This window comes from Etheostoma spectabile, chromosome 22, assembly GCF_008692095.1.
Source record: "Etheostoma spectabile isolate EspeVRDwgs_2016 chromosome 22, UIUC_Espe_1.0, whole genome shotgun sequence".
In the NCBI taxonomy this organism is placed as follows: Eukaryota; Metazoa; Chordata; class Actinopteri; order Perciformes; family Percidae; genus Etheostoma; species Etheostoma spectabile.
In genome coordinates this window covers 5890761-5911448 of record NC_045754.1, presented here as the reverse complement: position 1 = coordinate 5911448, position 20688 = coordinate 5890761, and the positions used below count along the sequence as shown (strand labels likewise).

The window sequence follows — 20688 nt, the reverse complement described above, 5'->3', positions numbered from 1 at the left end:
GGTCCTACGAACAAAGCTTTCACTTGTCATTTTTACACTGTGACTCTTAATGTGGAAAGTCAACCCCTTTTTGCTAAAATATGGGCATTTATTCAACAGGATGGGACTGAGTGGCCACAATACAGAATTCCCAACAGGGAGCTCAATTGGATAACAGAGCATTGCAGCAGCAGACAGGATTTTCCTCAGTGTCATTAATGTAGTGACTTCACTCAAAACAATAATGTCACTGAAAATCTTTAGTGGAATCAGTTTAACTGGACACCCAGTCCTGTGGAACATATAAAAGGTGCACACAGGAGACTATCACAAAGGATAGCAGAAAATTGGACTTAAACGTCAATACCATTGAATCTTAACGTCTTAAATGGCAAAGGCACAGCAGTTTGTATCCATTTACACTATTCCCTAAGAGATGTGAGATAAATAATGCTTTCCTTTCAGGATACAATTGATGAATACCGTTTAATTCAATGTCTCGTTAACACCGACAGTCATATAGTGTCTGAGAAGCTGTTTTACTGTAGACTGAACCAGCGACGCAGATGGATGAAAGTTGAAATCTGAGAGAATCACGGTTCATATGGTGCAAAAACAACCGTAGAAATGACTAAATGACTAAATGACTTCACAACGTGGCGCTCTTTTTTTCCCCCTCAATCAGTCGTGCTCAAGCTAGGCTTTGGTCTCCTCTTAAATTTATTCCAAACAACCCCTGCCGGAGATCTAAAATACAATGTTTTGTGCATGTTTAATGCTCAATGTGAGAACTCACATTTGTGTGTGTGTGTGTGTGTGTGTGTGTGTGTGTGTGTGTGTGTGTGTAAAAACATTCCCATCAGGAAAGCATGTCTGATAAGAAATTAGATAACAAAATGTATTCATCATTTATCTTTTAAACCACAAAATAACATCACACTGCAACATTAAAAGCAGGGGATTAGTTTACCTTGTCGCATCCTGGATTTAAAAGATGATGACATGACTGACAAGACTGATCAACACTTGCCTTTTCAAAGTAATAATTCTTACTTACCGAAAACCCTGACATTGCCAGTCAGGGTTGGCAGACAGACGCAATGAACGACGACTCTTTATTTGCTATCTAAGAAGAGACTGTTAATGTTTGGAGAAAAGCATGATTCATCTTTTGAATGGCCCTCCGACCGCACTGTTGGCACAATAATCCACTGTTCTTTTTCCTGTCTAGTCTGCTAGTGATATGATTGAAAACACTATGGTGGCCAGCACACTGTAGCAACCTGGAGTGAATCATTTCTGCATGGACCATGACTTCTTGATGCATCTCTCTTGCTTTTAAGATTGATTTGGCACGATCTAGAGAATGTGTTACTATCAAGGGGGCTCCAGCAAATTAGCATTGCACTTCTATGATGTTGAGGTACTTGTGAGAGTAATCCAAGCATCAGATGCAGAGATGCCCTGACATTTAATCCCTAGTATGTATCAAGCTAAACTTCACACTCCACACCGAACCTGGTTTATGTAAAATTGGTGGAGTGCACCTTTTATATCCATGTTAATATGAAGCTGTGTCCATTTTAGGCCCAGATGACCAAGTTTGCAAACTCTGATCAAAACTTTCCAACATTAGCCAATCAGCATAGCAGGAGCTGTATGTGACTATATAGAGGTTTTCAATAGAGCTGCAAAGATTAATCAATCAATTGATTAGTTGTCAACTATTCAGTTAATCGACAACTGTTTTGATATCTTTGATTAATCGGTTTGAGTCATTTTTTTTAATGACAAATAATAAAAAATGATCTGATTAACGCTTATTAAATGTGAATATGTTTTAGTTTCTTCACTCTTCTATTACAGTTAACTGAATATCCGTGAGTTATGGACAAAACAAGACATTCGAGGAAGTCATCTTAGGCTTTGGAAAATACTGATCAACATTTTTCACCTTTTTCTGACATTTTATAGACCAAACATCTAATCGATTCAAAAGACAAAATATTCAACAGATTAATTGACAATGAAAATCATAGTTGCAGCCCTAGATTTCCCAATGATTGTTAACATGTGATCTAAAATTAAACAAAGATTGACGATTAATTATTACATGGTGTTGCAACTTGCCCCCATGCAGTGCAATACACACGGTTTAAGATGGCTGCAAATAAGCAACTTGATAATTGCACAATTATCCACACTTAAGTTGTCTCAACACTTCAGGGTAGGGTTTGTGTAACTGGCATCAAATGAGGGATTCAAGTGACACGTACGCTTCGGCCTTAATGCAGTTATCATGTTATTGACAACACAGTTACACACTGGAGTCTGTTTGTAGGTAAAACTGGCATTTTCCTGAGTTGCTGTCTTCAGTTTGATTAATGATGGTGTAATTAGCTCGGTGCCCTTTACAAAAAAAGGAAACATTCACAGGCTCGGGAAACACACATACAATTATATCAACAAAGAGTTTCTAATAAAGGGTAGAGGGGCCACCTTTGTCCTTTTTAGAACATTTGTAGTTCGCTCTGGATTGCTTTCAGGCAGGTGCTGACCTGTGTATAGTGGGATGTTCTAGTGAGATAGCCTGCAAGTCACTAATGCAAGAATCAAAACATCTCATAGGTTAAATCAGGGTTCTTCAACGTTTTTTAAGCCAAGGCCCGCTTAACTGAAAGAGAGACGAATCAGGGAGCCCCTACTACATATATTGTAGCAAATGAAGTTGCATATTAAAATGGTCCTACAATAACTTTTGGGGCAGCCTTTTAGGGCTGCATTGCATACTAAGCTATATAAATAGCCTAATAATTGTTGCTGTGATTTTATAAATCATGTTTTATTGTTTAACACACATGTGGAACAGTCAATCCTTTGGGATGAACTGTATCTGTGGATGGCTACCTTAGTAACTACATTAAAAATAGGCCAGTGAACCTATCATCAGTGGGGGTTTATATTTGCTAATAATATGTTGGAATCATGTTAAGACTTTTAAATTAGATTTTTAAGTAAAGATGACCTTTTATGAGCACTGAATTTCAAATTGAGGCACCAACTATTAGGCTTCTTTGGAACTCATCGAGCGGCCCTGTTTGCTTTAACAACACCTTCTGAAGTGCAGACTGCTTCCAAAGCACACACTGCATTCACTCACCTCTGGAAATGTGTTAGCAGTTGTGATGGTTAATTTAAAGTGTAGGTCAGTAATTATGTATTGCAGGTGTTACATCTTCCAATTTTGCACATTTCAAATGTGGGAAAGCTGGGTGGTAATGGCTTTACATGGGGATACCAGTGTAAGGATGGATGTTCAGCTGGGGGCCTGAGGCTGATTCCTTTTAGCACATGCTACACAGGCATGTGATTTTACACACAGCACGTCATTCTTTTTCAAAATCCCCAATTACTAACAACTGAATATTTTTAAGACATTTATCAAGCAAAAATGCAAACATTTGCAGAATAAAGCTTTTTTTTAAATCTGTGTATTTTTTTGCTGTTTATATTATTGTCAATGGATTCCGCATTTCTACATTCTACATTTGATTGACTTTTTTTTACTAATTTCAGACAAGGTATAAACACAGCAATTAACCAATTATCTGAAAGATAATCAACAGATTAGGTGTTGAATGAATGTAACAATGTATTATAGCCCTATAGTGGCCTGGCTACACAAGAACTGCCACCAGTGCCCCAAGAAAATAAAATAATTTAAACTTCTACTTCGACCCAGTGTTTCTGATCATACATGTAACTAACATTTCCACTTTGTCTGCATCGATGTCAGAGCCCATCGCAGCCAAATGATTCCTATATTTGTGGGAGCTATCATGGGAAAAACATATCATCCACAGCTTCTTTTCCCTCAACGCAACAACATGCTACTGAATGACTTGGCACGTGCCATCTTTTTCCTAAACATTTGCAAACGCACCAGAGAGGTGATCACCTTGCAAAATAAAAAATTCCCTCTGTGCTCACCAGAAGCCAATCAGTGCAACATTAAAAGGGACAGCTAAGCATCTGGCACTTGGCTCACGCATCTTTCTACACACACGACTGTCAAAGCATTCAGATGACTGAGGCTTTCAACTCAAAGCCTCTCCCTCTACAGAGAGATTGGATCTGGTGCGGACAGAGAAAGCTCGACTTCTAGAGAGAGAGAGAGAGAGAGAGAGAGTCTGCAGTCAGAGTGGACTCCTGTTTCCTGCAGTGCGCGTAAATTTCAGTCGGGCTACACTGGTGCGGCACACGCATCAAAGGTATCGGATAGCCTCCAACTCCCACTCTGTCATAGCAGCCTGTCTATCACTCATAACTCCACCGAGGCGCTGGGTGCAACAACACCCCAGGAGGAAAGTCGGAGGCGCGCAGCGTGAGCCAAATCCACTCATTATATCCGACAAAATGAGTGAAAGAAAGTGCGCACTCCTCTGCTCCTTTTCGCCTGTCTGCTTCTATCTATTATTGCCTAATTTGACGGGGCACAATTACAAATGGGCGCACAGTCAAACTCAGCGATTACAAGCGCGCACACATGCTCTCACGCACAAGACTCCTATTCATCTGCCAGCTCTGTCAACCACAACACAGTATAGGCGGGGACACACGCCCGCGCCTCTGTCACGCGCACAGGTGCAAACGCAAAACTTAGCACTCTTATACACATAGCAGTCCAAAGCCAGACAAACTTCTTTTTCTCTCTTACCTGTCCGCGTGAACTCCCCTAAACACACACTGCATCTGGGTAACGGCAAAAATAAGGTGTTGTGGTTTGTCCCTCATTATACTTTCCCTCCTTCTCTCCTTCAGTTGCAAAGTAACGCTGCCATCCTTCTCCAGGGCAGAGCTTGACTGCACGACTTGCGGAGAGCCGAGACTCTCCCTCTCTCCGTGTGTGCGGGCGCCGGGACAAGCGAGCCGAGCCGCTGAATGTGTGCGCATCTCTCCTCCAAAGCATCCTCCAATCCCGCCCGGGTACTGCGGCGGCTCAGACCGAGGAAGGTTCCCGATTGGTTGGTTTCCAGATCAATCAATGGCTATCAGGCTCGGACCGGCCTCCCCCTTACCTCTCTTTCCATTATCTCCCTCTCCTCCTCGGCTCCTCTCTTTCTCTCTTAACACGTGATTATATAAGATAATGATCAGGAAGCGATACATTATCCCTATCCTATTTACTACCTTCCCTGACTGTCCCAATTGGAAAGAGATAAAAAAAAAAAATATGGTGGCTCAAAGTCTGGGCAGCAGCTCAGAACTTTGTGAGCTGCAGACTAAATGTTGCATAGATTTATCATTTTAAAACTAGAAACTAAGTGTTTTAAAACCCTTCAACCATGCCAAAATGAAAAATGAAGAAATAGTGTGAATTATTGCATTTGAGATGATGATGTCATGTCCACCTCTCTTTTTACAGGTTAAAGGTCAAAATCTGGGATGTCAAAAAAGCACTAAAACAATAGGCTGCCATATGTAAATCTTTAGTGAACGCATTACAGTGTTGAATAGAACTCTATAACAACACACAAGGAGGAGATTTAACCAAGTGTGATAGCTTATTTCTCTTATAAGGACTACTGCATGTTGTAAGAAGTATGCTGACTGACAGAGATGCACCAATTGGATCACGTGCAAGCCTTACTTAAAAAAAGGGACTGAGGTTGAAATATATAATGCTCTTATTTTTACCCCGAGGAGCGAGCATAAAGGAGCGATCATCGAGGAGCTACAGCCGAGGAAACACGAGAGCTGCCTTTCCTGAAGCTGTGCTGCTGAAGGAGTTGCTAACTCCGCCCATACAGCTGATGAATTCACGTGTCGTTTCAGAGGAAAGGACGTCTCATCCCTCTAAAACACATTTGCTCGTTCCTTCTTTCCTCCCATGATTTCATCGCGTCTCTCCCACACCTCCTCGGTGGGAGGGACTTGGAAGTAAGTGGAGGCAAGTGGAAGACTCAAAGAGGCAATTTAAAGGCTATGAGAAGCAACCTGTGATGGAGTGAAACGAAGGAAGGAGCAAGGGGAAGACCTCCACTTTTGTAAGGTGATAGGATGTCATGGTCCAGTAATATGAATTAAAAAAAAGCCCAAATACAAGATAAAATAAACGCGTGGAACAAAATAATTTTGCCAAGACAATTCTTCCTCCCAATGACAATGATTTTTTTTTTTACTCTTACCCTATCAAGATGGAAATCTGGGATTTTTGAAAGCATGAAGACATAAATAGTCTAACAATCTTATATTTCTTAAAAAAACATGTCTTTCAGTTATCTGGTTTAGATTTTTTATTTTTTGTCTTGAAGACTTGAGAGTTATTTTCATCCCAGAGAATCGTAATAGTGCCATAAGCAAAGCAAGGCTACCAATTACTCCTGTGAGTTGAGAAGAGTTAGGAGAGCGAGGGGAGCAGCGGCATTCAGGAAAAACAGTCTGAAGATTCAGAAAGTTGAATTGCTTGTCTAGCCTTGCCCAAGAAGAATCAAAGGTAGTGAAGACGACACTTTTGAGAACAATTTGGGGCTTTTGATTCTTTGAAGAAGGAAAGAGTATGTCCACATGCTCTAACACAACTTCATCAGAGAACCATTAAAATAATTTTGGAAACATTATTTTAAAGGGTAAAATAATCTTTGGTGTTGCTTTAATCGGAAATAGAAAAATACATTTGATTGCATTATTGCATGTTTCATATAGCACTTTCATATACAGTTCCACATAAAATCCCTAAAAAGCATGCACCATAGAATTTAGCAAAACAATGCATTCTGGTTTTCATTTTCAAAAGCAGGCTACCACACAACCTGACTCCGCCTGGAAATGAAGACTCTCTGGTTCTTTGGGAATTCTCAAAGTCGGCTTATCTGCCAAATTTGGCTTATTTATTGCGCGTAATTGCGGTTTGCAAACACTTTCCCGTCTCTTTGGTTTTGCACACAACTAAGCGGGAATAAACTCATTGTGAACCTAAATTGATCTGCGGGCCTGTTTAACATTTGCAACGGGCACTGCCTCTTATTTCCTTGTGTGTTTGTGTCTGTTTCTGTGTGTCTTGTTTGTGAGCTGCAGACATCGTGCTTGCTGTTGTGTTTTTCTTGTGTCTCCCTCCTCGCCGTAGTTCCTCTCTTCGTCTTGGAGTAAAACACTTAATCGCAAGGAAGGATTGTGGAAAAGGTTTACTGTGTGTAGTGTACTTTCCTGCAGGCTGTCATCTGGACAAATATTTTGCACTTTTGTTTGGCTGTTTAACTAAAAAACGAAATCACAAAAAGAAATTTAATTTAGGATTTTATTACTGTGGAAAAAATGGCAGTGCCATTGAATGTAATACGAATGTACCACTTCTACATTGATGCCACATTATCCACTGACACGTTGTCACTTGAGCTAAATGTTTGCAAATGCATAATACACGTGGAAATACTTTTTGATGTTTTAGGTTCAAATTTTTTTTGTCACTTTTCACTCTTATTGCATGACTACATACATCCAATCGCCTCCTGATATTCAGGCACAATATTAAGCAGCTTGATCTTTGAATAACTTCTAATAAACCCTGGCTTTGAAACGTATTTGATAGCTGGCAGGACGCCTCAAAGTGTATATTTATACTACATTACAAGATATATTTAACAGTAAAACAAAGACACCATTGTTTAAACTGATCAAAACAATAGTGATGTTTTGATGACATGATGGAATAATGATGGCACCTTGAGCAATGATGGATGTCAAATGTGTTCAGTATCACTCACTTAATGTCTATTGGATTGGATGGATGACTTCATGACGCCAATTTAACCCTTAATCATCCACTTTTCAGAATGTCTACAAAATCCAACATAGCAAAGGAAACCTTGTTTGATGCCAACCAATATGCTTCAGCAAATCTACCAAACTCAGATATGGCACACTTGTCCAGTCTTCCACAAAACGTTGCTTTTTAAACACATTCAATTGTTTTAGTCTCAGACCCTTCGTACCTTCAGTCTTCCTGTTCATGTCAACTGCTTTTTTTACTTTCAAAATGCAATCACCTATTACAACCAGCACTTCTCAGCATGGCTGCACTGCTTTTCCTAATTTTAAGCACAATTACACTGTCCTTTTTGTTTTTTCGCTCTTATTCTTTGACTTTCACTCTACAGTTTTCTCTTTGTTTCTGTCAATCGATTAGTCAATCTGTCAGTCAGTCATTCTCGTTCAACTTCTCTCTCCTCCTCTCTCACGCACACGCACACGCACACGCACACGCACACACACACACACACACACACACACCCACACACAACACACATCCTCTCTTTCATTTCACTCAGATACCCTTGGGCCGGCTGTTGAGTCTGCCCATGAATTCAGCTGTGCTGTTGCTCACTCTGGATCCAAAGGGAAACTTAATGAATAATGAACAGAGCAGTGGAAGTGGATGGTGGGGGTGTAGGATGAGGAGATGGACAGAGAGAGAGAGAGAGAGAGAGAGAGAGGCCCTTCAGGACTAGGACACGATGGAGGGAGGGCAACTTGTTAGTGTTCACCCATCAATTAGGCCACATAGGAGACATGAGGAGAATGGAGGGCGATGCGTCATGGACCAGGAGAGGTGAAGGGGGGTCTAAGTCTATAAACTGAAGAGTGTGCCTGCTGAGGAGACGGATTAGGCATCGGAGACGAGGCGGGATGAGAGTTAGAATGAAGAGGACATGGAGAGGCAGGGGTCTTGAAGACGTCAGTGTCTCTTCAGCACACTGCCTCCAGCTTCATCTATCATCCAGGCCTAGTTCCTCCTGCCAAAACAACTGTGTCTCTGGTCCTCATCCACAGTTGGCACACAGCTTCAAACACGCTCTAAAGTGGGCATGCTCCGTGTAGTAAAACAAAAAAATGTCTCCTTGAAACCGCAGACAGGTAATTTCATTCTCAACACCCAAAGAAAAAGAAGAACCACACTTTCTGATTTAACGTGACTGCTGAATGTCAGGGTGTGACTGTAAAGGGGTAAATGGACATGTACTCTGTCCGGTCCAAAGTCTGTGCCACATCTCAGATGGGCTTTTGGAAAACATGACCATGATCTTTTTCAAACCTCAACCAGTTACAGCCTAGCCTTAGTCGTTAGCCAATATACAGGTGCAATGCCAATAATGTAAGATTATGTAAATTTACCAAAACATGGTCATGTGATGCTATGCAGGGCTGAAGAAACATTCTTTATCATTGTTCTGTCTAAAACAAAATGTGTAGTGCTGGCTCGAAATTGTATGAGCGAGATCCTTTTTCACTTTTACTTGACTGTGTTAGGTTTTTATCATCTTATCATTGTTTAAGATTAGATTCCTAACCAGTGTATGACTCATCAAATACTGTAAAATCTTTGATAAGCAAGGTTAGGGTGTTACTAACACTGACTGATAAAGAAAGCTGCATCTTCTCTGTCTGCCCCAATTAATATCTAACCAGCCTTTGTGCATGAGTTTTGATTGGTTCTTGTATTACACTTCTTTCTTGTTGTTACCAGCACATAAGTGAGGCACATACTGTTTATTAAATTGAAAATAAAAGATATACCAGTGCCAGGAATCTCACATTAAGGTACCAGGCTACAGCCCCTTTCTTTATTCCTTTTAATACTGTGTTGATCAAAGAAGGTTTACCAGACTCTGCACATCATGCATGCACAATGAATTAGTCAGACGATGAGATGTACTGTATGTATGGTATTGTACTAATAGCTGACATCCTTTGTGCATCACACTCAACTTCCTGTCAATTACCTTCCACAATCACCTCACAGCAGCATTTCATTTCAGTCTGTGTTTGATGTGGTTAGGTTAAAACACAGTGCATGGATGGACAAACATGATTTGAGGAAAAAAAATGGTAGTAAGCCGGTTAAAAACCTGTGTGACACGGATGCAAAGGGCTTTTAGTGATGGTTTATTAATGAGGGAGAGCTTCCTTCAACATATGACTGTGAAACTCTGTAAACACAAATGCCTCTCCCTAACAACATGCTGGACAGTGCACTAAGGGTTACTCAGGTATCGATCCAAAGGGCCATTTCTCTGCGTGATGTCTATTTTCTTGACACATTTTTAATGACAGGTCGTTAAATCATTTTGCCGTGGGGGCTAATTGCTGAAGAGCCATTCACGATACACAGATATTACATTCTGTTCCCTGGACAAGTCTGCAAGCGGTTTGACTTACAAGGACATTTTTGTGGTGAACCAAATAGCCAGTGTATGTTGTTGTTGTTGCGTTAACATGGTGCAAGCTGATTCTGTGGACACTCCCATATATATGAGATATTTGGTCAATTAATTTTCAGCTAAGCAGAATTGAGGGATTACGCACTTGAGTGAATCTCATTTCAAGCTGCTGGTTGGGGTGGGTGTGTGCACGGGAACTGCTTTGGACACAGACAAATGCCAGAGGCAGCGAGCTCTGCTGGAGCTGGGAGAAGCATGTCAGCAGGGTATGACTGGGAATTTGTTTGCCTCCCGCAACGCATGTAATTTATATGTGGTTGAAAAACATCAAGGTTATCCCTCACCTCGCCATTAAAAATCCAAATGCAACTCTCCCCTCCGTAGAGAATACTGTCATTACTGGTACCCGTGAGCACTTACCCAGCCTCGACAAATTACTGCTCAGGAATCAAACAAATAGTTGGTTTTGCTACTGACTCTGGAAACACATTGTTTCCTCGTTAAAATACATAAAATGTCTTACTGAAAGATATGCAGCCTTTTAGAAGCAGGTAGTCATGCACAATGGTTCATGGGCAGGTTACAGTCAGATATACACTACCGGTCAAAAGTTTGGGGTCACTTAGAAATTCCAGTTGCACTCCATTATAGACAGAATACCAGCTGAGAGCAGATGCATTGCTTTTTTTTTAACCAGGGCAGCAGTTTTCAGATTACATCATGTGCTTACATAATTGCAAAAGGGTTCTCCAATGTTTTCTCAGTTAGTTTTTTGATAACAGATTAGTAAACAGTTGGAACATTGGATGAATGGTTGCTGTTAATGGGCAATGTAGATATTGCCTTGAAGGTCAGCCACCCACTCAGATCAGCTGGTATTCTGTCTATAAAGGAGTGGAATGGAAATTTGTAAGTGACCCCAAACTTTTGACCGATAGTGTATATACTGAGTATTTGCACAGTTAACACTTCAGGAAATGTGCTGCAATTAAGTAAAGGATGTACAGCATTATAATAGAACAGACATTGGTGGAGACATAACTTTGAATATTTAACTTGTTTTTGAAAACATCAATTAAAACAGCAGATGAATATATTGCATTGTCTTGAAACCACAAGGGTTTCATATTCCCAACCCACATTTTATACTGCCATTAATTATGAATTCACAAGATCTGATTTAAAATACAAACACAGGGACTGCTGGGTGAGAAGGAGGGGAGAATGTCAAGTGTCAATCTGATTTACACAGGGGGAAGTTTACATGAAGCTTATTTACATTCACCTCATATGGATAGAGTGTAACTGTTGGAATAACTGACAGTAACTGCAAATCATATCTGACACAAAATAATAGCCGTATAATTGAAAATATAACAACTGGAACAAGAAATGAACGAAAAAAACAAAAAAATCAATCCTATGACAGAACAGAGTCAAAGTGGTTTCTTTGCAATCGTGTATTGGGAGGCAGCATTGGCTCAACTCTGTTGCTCTAAGTGATGACAGGAAATGGTGTGAGTAGGGAGACTCTGTCAAGAGTTATGACTCTTAATGGGCCGAGTGCACTCGTGACTGAACAATGGAGCTGCTGCTAATGAAAACAAGAGCTATCATTCATAGAAGTGGGTCAAGACATTCAATTCCTTATCAAAGTAAGGAGAACTCTTTCAAATAAACTTCTTCAACTAATGATGCCTTTTCATCATCGATGAATGTGTTGATTTTTCTATTCATACAATTTCAAAACAGAAGTATTGCCAATCATGAGGAAAATGAGGGATTTTTTTTTTAATCTCCTTTACTAAAAGTATTTACAAAACATTAACTGACAATGTATTTAATTGGTTTTCCCTCTGGCTCCTGGCAACTGAATCATAATCAGCATTAAGACAAATCTTGTAAATATGGTTCGGGGAAGATGGTGATCTTAGTTGAATACTGAAAAAGTCGATAATGACACAAGAAAGAACACCAATTTTCATCCTAACATTAACCCTCTGAGCCTTAAGGTATTTTTTGACATATTATGGTCATATCCAACTATATTGTCCTCTACACCCAACACAATCTTTGAGTCATCTGCAATGATGGACCAGCCTCCCATTGGTTCACAAGATGTAAACAAGCTTTTGATTGATCAGAATGGTCTCCCAGAGCATTATTGGAAAATCCAAATGGCGGTTAGCATTAAAGCTAGCGGCAATAAACGATAAAAAATTCATAAATTGTGTACATAAAAGGTATCAATCTTGGATATAAACAGTTTGGATTTTTTTGCACAAAGAACACTAAACACGATGCAATTTTTTTGTTGTATGCGACAATCTCTGGCTTTTAGGGTTAACCCGTGTTAACCTGGAGTGAAAGTCCTGTGCTTTACATTGACACCATTTGTGACCACCACCAACCCTACGGAATATGTGATAATTATAATAATAATAAAATCATAATAAAGTAATTATTTTTATGATACTTTTTTTTAAAACATTTCTCAACAAAATTTCCCAGACTCAAGGCGGCACCTTCAAATTGCTTGTTTTGTCTAACCACCAGTCCAAATCCCAAAGACAATCAATACACAAGGATATTAAACAAAGTAATTAGGACATTCTCACATTTATGGAAGTGGCAAATATCTAGCATGTTTCACAATGCCCAGAGATATCACTTTTATGATCTAGAAGTGCACTTGGAGAGTGCAGACTTCGGTCAAGGCATGCCCCTTTCACAATGATAATACAGTGTGAATTTCCCTGAATTTTCAGATTATTCTGACCCCACATGGATGCAGTGAAAAATAAGTAGTACATCCATCTTGTGTTTCATATCTGCTCAAAAATAGAACGGATTCTTCCTTGGCCCACGTTACAACCTTCCACCAAGTTTCAATGCAATTGGACCAGTAATTTATCTGTGATCCTGCTAACAAGCACCCAACACCCAAACCAACGGGCAAACCAAACCGAAAACATAACCTCCCTGGCAGAGATTAATCAGTAAGTGATTAATTATAAATTTATGTCTGTCAGAGATGCATTGTTCATTTACTGAAGTGGTGATACTTTATAGTTGAAAAGTGAAATATACATGAAGCAGAGAGGGGAAGGCAATGACCTTGAAAATCTCTATAATGCACAATAATAAGTCGGGCGCCAGCGCTCTCATTCCCATCCTACTGTACCTGAAGGCTTAACTCTGTGGGATACCCTCATCCTAACCTCAGAAATACTATGGCAACCTTGATGAGTGTCTTTGAGCTGTGAAATAACAGCAGATATTCCTGGAAGGCTGTTTTTGTCCTCCAACCCATGTTCACCTCCTCCTGTGGGTGCTTTTTCACATCTTTTGAAGCTCCAATCAGTTGACACTTGTACAAAAACTGATATGTGAAGACATCCACAGTACTGTGATGAGGGGCTGCAGGAATATAAACAGGAAAGCATACTCTATGTTCACATTTACATGAATACAAATGTGAGGTACGTCATGCTACTTAATACTTTTTCTTAAATACATTAATTTGATAACCATGGCCAAATGTATGTGGACACCCCTATCCACATGCTTTTGTGTGGTTTTGGTCTTAAGCTGATTTTCATGTTTGGGTTTAAGTTTAATGAAGAAAAATCATATTTTCTAAGGCTCTGGCTTGGTACTTGGGCATCCCCCCCTAAACTGATGTCATTGCTTTCCTATGACGTTAAAGAACTGTACTGGCTTACACTGAACTCTGACCTCAACTCCATCGGACAAGGACTGGAAAACTAGCTGTGAACCAGACCTTATTGCGCAACAGCAGTGGCAGACTTCACTAAAGTACTTGTGGCTGGCTGAATAGAAGCACATCCCTGCTCCACCTTGAGCACGCAAGTAGGGGCGTAAATATAGTAAGAGGCCCTCCGACAATGTGTTCGGCAGAGAATGGGCCATTGCAAATAATCAAGATTTCCACCGTGATATATATATATATATGCCTCTGTTCAATGAAGAAATCACATTAACTTGAAAACATACAACGCATAATTTACTATATTTGCCTTTGAGGAGGAGTCAATTACATCAATAATTTCTTCTTTTCTTTGGTATTTTTTCATACAGATATGCAGTGATGATTGCTGGGTAATATGTATGTTGATGTTGTCCAATTTCAAGTCTCTATTTGATTTAGTGAGAAATTGATATAATATAAGTAGCTAGTTAGGCGCAAATCTCATGACTGGATGAGTACATCTTGTCTTTCAAAAAGAACAGGGTAAATACTGCGTCCACCCCTGTTTTTGGATTAGTTTGATTCTGTCTCATGAAAACATGTGAATGCATTGGTGGTATTGTTTTGTGTCTTACTCCAATTGAAAGGTCACATTGGTATATCTGTAACATGGCATCCTAAACTCTTACCCTTTGATTTGTTTAAAAAAACATACCCATTCCAGTTATAGTGTCTGATACGACTGAAATGTAGCTGTGATTGAATTATTTAACATTTTACATGGTGAGGTGTACAGCATTAGATATGCTATGTTGTGTGGCGCATGTTTGTGTGACATTGTAGGCGGAGGTTGTTTTTTTTTGCAATCGTTCTTACAATTAGAGTGAATGATGGGACATTTGCTGCCAGATGATGAAATGATAACGGTATGTTACAAAGTATACATGTTTTGCAGGTTAATGTTGTAAATTCTCCACTACTGTGTGTTCCTGCCTCTGGCAGCGCCTCGAGGATCTCTGTCCTCCCATGCACAGAGAGCTCATTTAGAGACCCACAGTATCAGGTCTGACTCAAAGAGTTATGTTTATGAGACAAAAAGTGAGAATTATTTGACAATTTTCTTTTTTTTTTTTAAATTCTGAAAAGTTTTAGATGACAGATGTCAATTTATGTGATTATTTGACTAAATGACTTGAATACACTTTTGCACTTTACATTAAAAAACTTATAGCAACAATGGATTTAAGGGATTTTTGCATCAATGTGATGAAGTACCTCCATTTGTCAGGTATTTAATTCACTGGATTAGCCAAAAAGAGAGAGCATCTTTTTTTAAGATGTAAATGATTTTCCAATTGAATGTCCAGAAGATGTTTGCTACATGAAATAGATTTTATCTGTTCTCCATCTAACTGCTTTCACTGACCTTGTACCTTGCTTGTCTGTTTTCTGTATAATTAACCATTTTGTCTGTTCTTCATATTGTGTTCCCATTATTGTATTAAAGTGTTACAGGGCACTGTAATAGCAAATGTACTCAGCTAACCCATTTTGTAAGAATAATGATTAAGTAATAAATACAATGTGTTGAAAACCTCTAATCCCAACCTTGTATCAGGGTATGTCACTCACCTCTAAATGGCATTATGTTAATTGTATTTCTTTGCAAAAAGACACAGTGGTCAAAAGACAGCAATAATCCATAAAATTGTTTATGTTCACAAGACAATAGGCTTATAAACAACCAACAATGTAATCAACAGTCGGTGACACAGCTTCAACACAGTAAACACAATCTCAACCACATCCTGAACTGCAATAAGGTGGTATTCATTTCAGGGCCATCATCAAGGCAAATACGCAATTAATAGATAACTCCTTATATTATGTGTGAAGAACTTGACTTCTGAACAATTGGGGATATCCCCTATAAATAAGTAACCCTTTCTTCCTATAAATTATCTTTAGAAGACATAAACTATGAAACAAAAATACACTTAATCTCTGCTGCTAACATGTTAATGAACACAGCTGTTTGTTTTGGTGTGGCCCATATCATACATTAATATTATCATTATATTCAAAGTAATGAGTCAGTATCACAGCGTGGCAACCACAGAATATGAGACCATTTTTACACAACAAAAGAACCCCATTGAGCAAACAGTGCTCCCTCACAGCGTCCCCATGTGTTATAAATATGTTAACCAGCAGTAAATACCTGGCAGTCTGTTAATGTCTCAGTTAATAAGCTTAAAAAGTCCCAGTGGTGAGCTTAAAAATATACATTCCGAAACATTTTCAAATCTCAAGAAATACAATATATTGTTAATAAAGAGGTATGGGATTACTGATACTCTAAACTTTCTAAAGATAAATGCTTAAAACTATGTTTTAAAACCTATAAACATATAGCCTCTAGATCGGATTTGAAATAGTAAATACTGAATGAGAGATAAATGTTTTCCAATCCAAATAACCATGGTGTTTTTGTTGTGTAAATTGCTGTACAGTACAACTGCCTGCTTTGTGTTCATTACAGTGAAGGAGCTGGAGCTCATTTAGCAGGATTAAAGGGTTTACACCTCTGTCATCTCAAATATTGTGGGTGGTGGTCATAAGGTCAGTCGCCTTCCAAAAACACACAGAACTTACTTGACATACTGGAGGACTGTTGACACGGTGCCTTAGTTATTTGAGGAATGGTGGAATTAGACAAACTGCCTGTTTGTTCAAAGGCAGTCACTTTACTGAGAAGTCACAGCCCCAGCAAACAGCACAAAACCACATTTGGCCTTTGGAAAGATCCACTTCACTCCACTTAATTAACCCTTTTGTGGAGTAAGTAAGACCGTTAATAGGTATTTGTTCCTTGCTGACAGCTCCAAATAGAAATAAAATGGCTCCCTAAATTCAAATTCTATTAATAATAGCATGTTTGTTATTGTCATTTCATGGCTGCTGGTGACTCACTTTGCCCTTTGAATCATTGATGTGATCAATACAGAGTCCGAGTACAGCAGCTGCGGATGAAATCCAAGTCGGATTTTTAATATCAGGGCAGGCAAAGTGACCACAAGGCATTGGATCCTCCATAATAATAGCTGGATGACAGACTGCATGGCGGATGATGGTCAACATCTAATGCATTAGGATTCATTCAGTTAATCTTTAGGGTCAACAACCTTGTGGTGCAGCCAATAATAGTGGGTATCTATGACTTAGTCCACATTGATGAAATGCACATGCAATGCAGAGGTGACTCCAAACATGCATTACTGTTTGTGTAGAGAAAAGCTCTCTCATAGTTCATTTATTGACCCTGCACTTCTATTACAAATCGGAGCACTAGGTCAGTGCTAGCCAATGAGCAGGGTAGAAAAAAGCACTTCTGACCAAACAACCATAAAAACACGCTTGCTCAGTGGATTGATATTAGACTCAGAATCATAAACTTGGAAAGATTAACTAAGCAACATGTACTATACTATACTGTCCTCCCCCAAAAAACGACCACATAAGTCTTTTGTTCAAGCAGCAGTCATGACACATCCTTGCGGTTGAAGAGCAGTGCCCTCTAGTGGCTGCATTAAGTAACTAAAAGACGCAAGCAAAGCAGGAAGTCAAACAAGGGGAGACTTCCGTTTGTGTTTCGCTCTTGTCCTGCGTGTCAGTAAAACATACATTTTGTAACCCCACTCACGATCATCTGAACTGTCCTCTTCTTGGGCCCTATGTCAGTTAAACATACGTCCCGACCCAAAATGTCAAAAAGTGGCGGCAAGAGTCCTGTCCCATGTGTCATATTTTGATGAAAGTTTGTGTTTGGGACATGTTAGGAACATAGTCAACAAGTGGTTTATTAGCTGATTGGTTGACAAGTTTCTGTGAAAGTTTCGAATAGTTTTCTCTTCCATAATGGATCATTGATTAGATTTGATTAGATTGAAGTATCACTTGTAAGACAACTTGTAATACATTTTATTTAAGATATGTCTTTTTATAAAACACTTTCTGTACTTAGGGACTGCAAAAAAAATTATGCTGCCACACAATAGTAAATGAGGATGTCATGTTCAAAGCAACACTAAAGCACTTTTCCCGCTTTGGTCCCCCTACAGGTTGGAAGCGGAATTGTCCATTCCATTCCATTGTGCAAGTTTGCCAGATTGGGTAGTGGAGCTGTAGCTCCAAGGAGACATTACAACAGTGGCAATGGACAAGTCCACTTCCAACCTGTAGGGGGACAGAAACAGGAAAAGCGCTTTAGTGTTGCTTTAAGTCTTTAAATGTAGCCAGTTATTATTTAACTATGCTTACAATTTGGCTTCATGGTAAGTAAATTTGGAGAATCAGCTATAGGCCATATGGGTAGAAAAATATCAGAGTCGACTGTATTTTAAGAATTTCACGATGACCTAAGAAACATCCTATTTCTCTGCAACATCTGTTCCAAACCCAGCCAAGGACTATTGTTGCATGTCACCTTCTTTTTTCTCTTTTCTTTCATTTTCTTAACTTGTACTGTTAAAAATAAAGGAAAAACAGGGTTACCAAATAAAAAAAAATTGAGTTAACTGTATTTTGTACTATATGTGTGAATTCATAGTACTTTCAATTCTAATCAAGATTTCAGGCTTTCAGGATTCCAGACTATGAATGTTGACCTAGATCTTTTACACTTTTATAAGGGAAGAACAAAGATCTTTAGGGACCAATGTGAAAAAGAGATCCCGTAATATTTATGAATGGCGGATGGTCATGGGTCAAAAGGTTTCACTCTCTGGCAGACAGTGTTCGCTACAGTCTCTGTCTGTGGATCAGCTTCACTAGGCTATACTATTAACCCTTAGCCTTACTTGACCAACATAGAAGCTTGTTGAAATAGATCTCATACTGCAGCTAACATTTTTTTTACTGTTTGTGCAACATGGTTTAACTCAAAATAGTATAGCAATGGAGTTTTCAGGAAAGGATGACAGATATCCAACACTTACACTGTACAAATATTTATAATATATAGTAAAACATAATCATAGGACATGCACAAAATAGTACTTTCTCATATTTGTCGGAATATATGATACTTTTGAAAAGGATGTCCCCTTGCTAAATAAGCACTCTGAAGCTTTTAGTGGGCGTTGTGTACCATAAAAGAAATGAGAGTAACATATAAAATTGCAGTATTTTTCTAAAATTGCAGGGATACATGGGGAATATTCAAGGGACCAACCTTTTCCTGTTGAAGTCCCAGTCAGCCTCTGTCTCAGCTTGTGTCCCACAAACAGAAACTAACTCTGATAGGCCTAAAGATAACTTTCAGTATCGTTCACAGCCTCTTACATGGTTGAACACAGTGACCTGGATACAGGTTACATTTTGGTAGTTGCTTTAAGAGCTTCTCTCATTATGCTGAGTCAAGAGCATTTGATAAAACATGAAGTGACAAGCGTGTATTCTACAGCAACACCACCTAAACGTCTGAAAGGGAATTGCTATAGACGAGACGAGCAGAAAGGTGCCTGAAGCCTGAACCAAATTCTTCAGTGGAAATCGATACTGTCAGATGTCATTCACATAAAGAGGAGGCAATGTAGAAACACCTGCGTCACTCAAATTGTCTTACACCCCAGGTATAGAGTCTGCAGACAGGAAATGGTGAAAGAAAGTGATAAAACAGAAGTCACATAACAAAGGGAAAGCACTACATTCCTTTCAACAGACTGAGTTTTAGGTATACAAAAGTTATATTTTTAAGACCCACACTTTTCTTGCAAAATTTAGGGCTAAAGCAAAAGAAAAAAACTAAACAGGAATGAAAAAAGTAACTAAATGAAAATATGCAATATATAAAAGGAATACCTTACCCTTGAAATGGCCATTTCTGTATGAATTACTCACCAAGCATTGCCTTAAATTCAATGAAGAAATCTTTGTTAGTGACGTGTGACTCAGTGGAGAGTCAAAGAAACGGAGACACGTCTTGATGCATTAAAAAAAATAGGGGTCTAGGGGTTGATATAGTTTTGCTGTTGTTAAACATTGACCCCTATTTCATAAATGCAACAACAGCTGTCCAGTTTTTGATTCTCCGTTCCCCGTGGAGCGGTAAAGCACGTAAATTATTTCAAGGCAACACCAGATGAGTAATTGTAACACAAATGGTCATTTTGAGGGGTAAGAATTCCATTAAGTTTGCGGAGGGTTTTCTCTGTTTGACCCCTTAGCTGCTGTAGGTCATGAATGAAAGAAAAAAGTCGTACCCGTTTCTTCTCTAATGAATATGTTTATGAGAATTACTGCTTTCAATTTTGTTGAATAACAAACTCAACTAATTAGATTACTTGCGCCAACAGAGCAGCTCTGCCTCTATTAAATGTTCATATTAATCCAGTCTGCCTCATTTGGAGTACATATTGTACAACCTCGAGTTATTTAAAATGAACTACATTGTTGTTGTTAACAGAAAATGGGTGAGTTTCTTTACCTTTTGTCTGCTGGGACAGAATCAAGCCCACCCATGACCATGAACAGAAACAAACAGCAAGGAAGTGGGGCAGGTTTTAGTCTTAAAATAATATTTAAAAAAATCGGATTCACACAATTATAAACAAAACGAATTGCGAAGAGCTCAAAAATTCTCTCTAAAATACAAACTGAAAACTAAAAAAATGAGCTCTGACCATAATGATGTCCCACCAGTGACAACAACTGTATAGACTGGTAAGGTATAACACATCTACACTTCTCCATACATGTATCACACCGTCTGCCAATCAA

At 39.0% G+C, this 20688-nt stretch overlaps 1 protein-coding gene and 1 long non-coding RNA gene across 2 annotated transcripts in view; one reads left to right on the top strand and one right to left on the bottom strand.

The window, feature by feature from the left end:
• The window catches only part of LOC116671947 (cadherin-18), an 87467-nt gene extending 82530 nt beyond the window's left edge, over positions 1–4937 (bottom strand). The window contains exon 1 of the mRNA XM_032503437.1: positions 4697–4937. The gene's annotated coding sequence lies outside the window, so the exon portion shown is untranslated. The remainder of the gene's footprint in view (positions 1–4696) is intronic.
• Positions 2621–20688, top strand: part of LOC116671965 (uncharacterized) — a 25396-nt gene continuing 7328 nt past the window's right edge. The window contains exon 1 of the long non-coding RNA XR_004327426.1: positions 2621–2993. This is a non-coding gene — a long non-coding RNA (uncharacterized LOC116671965). The remainder of the gene's footprint in view (positions 2994–20688) is intronic.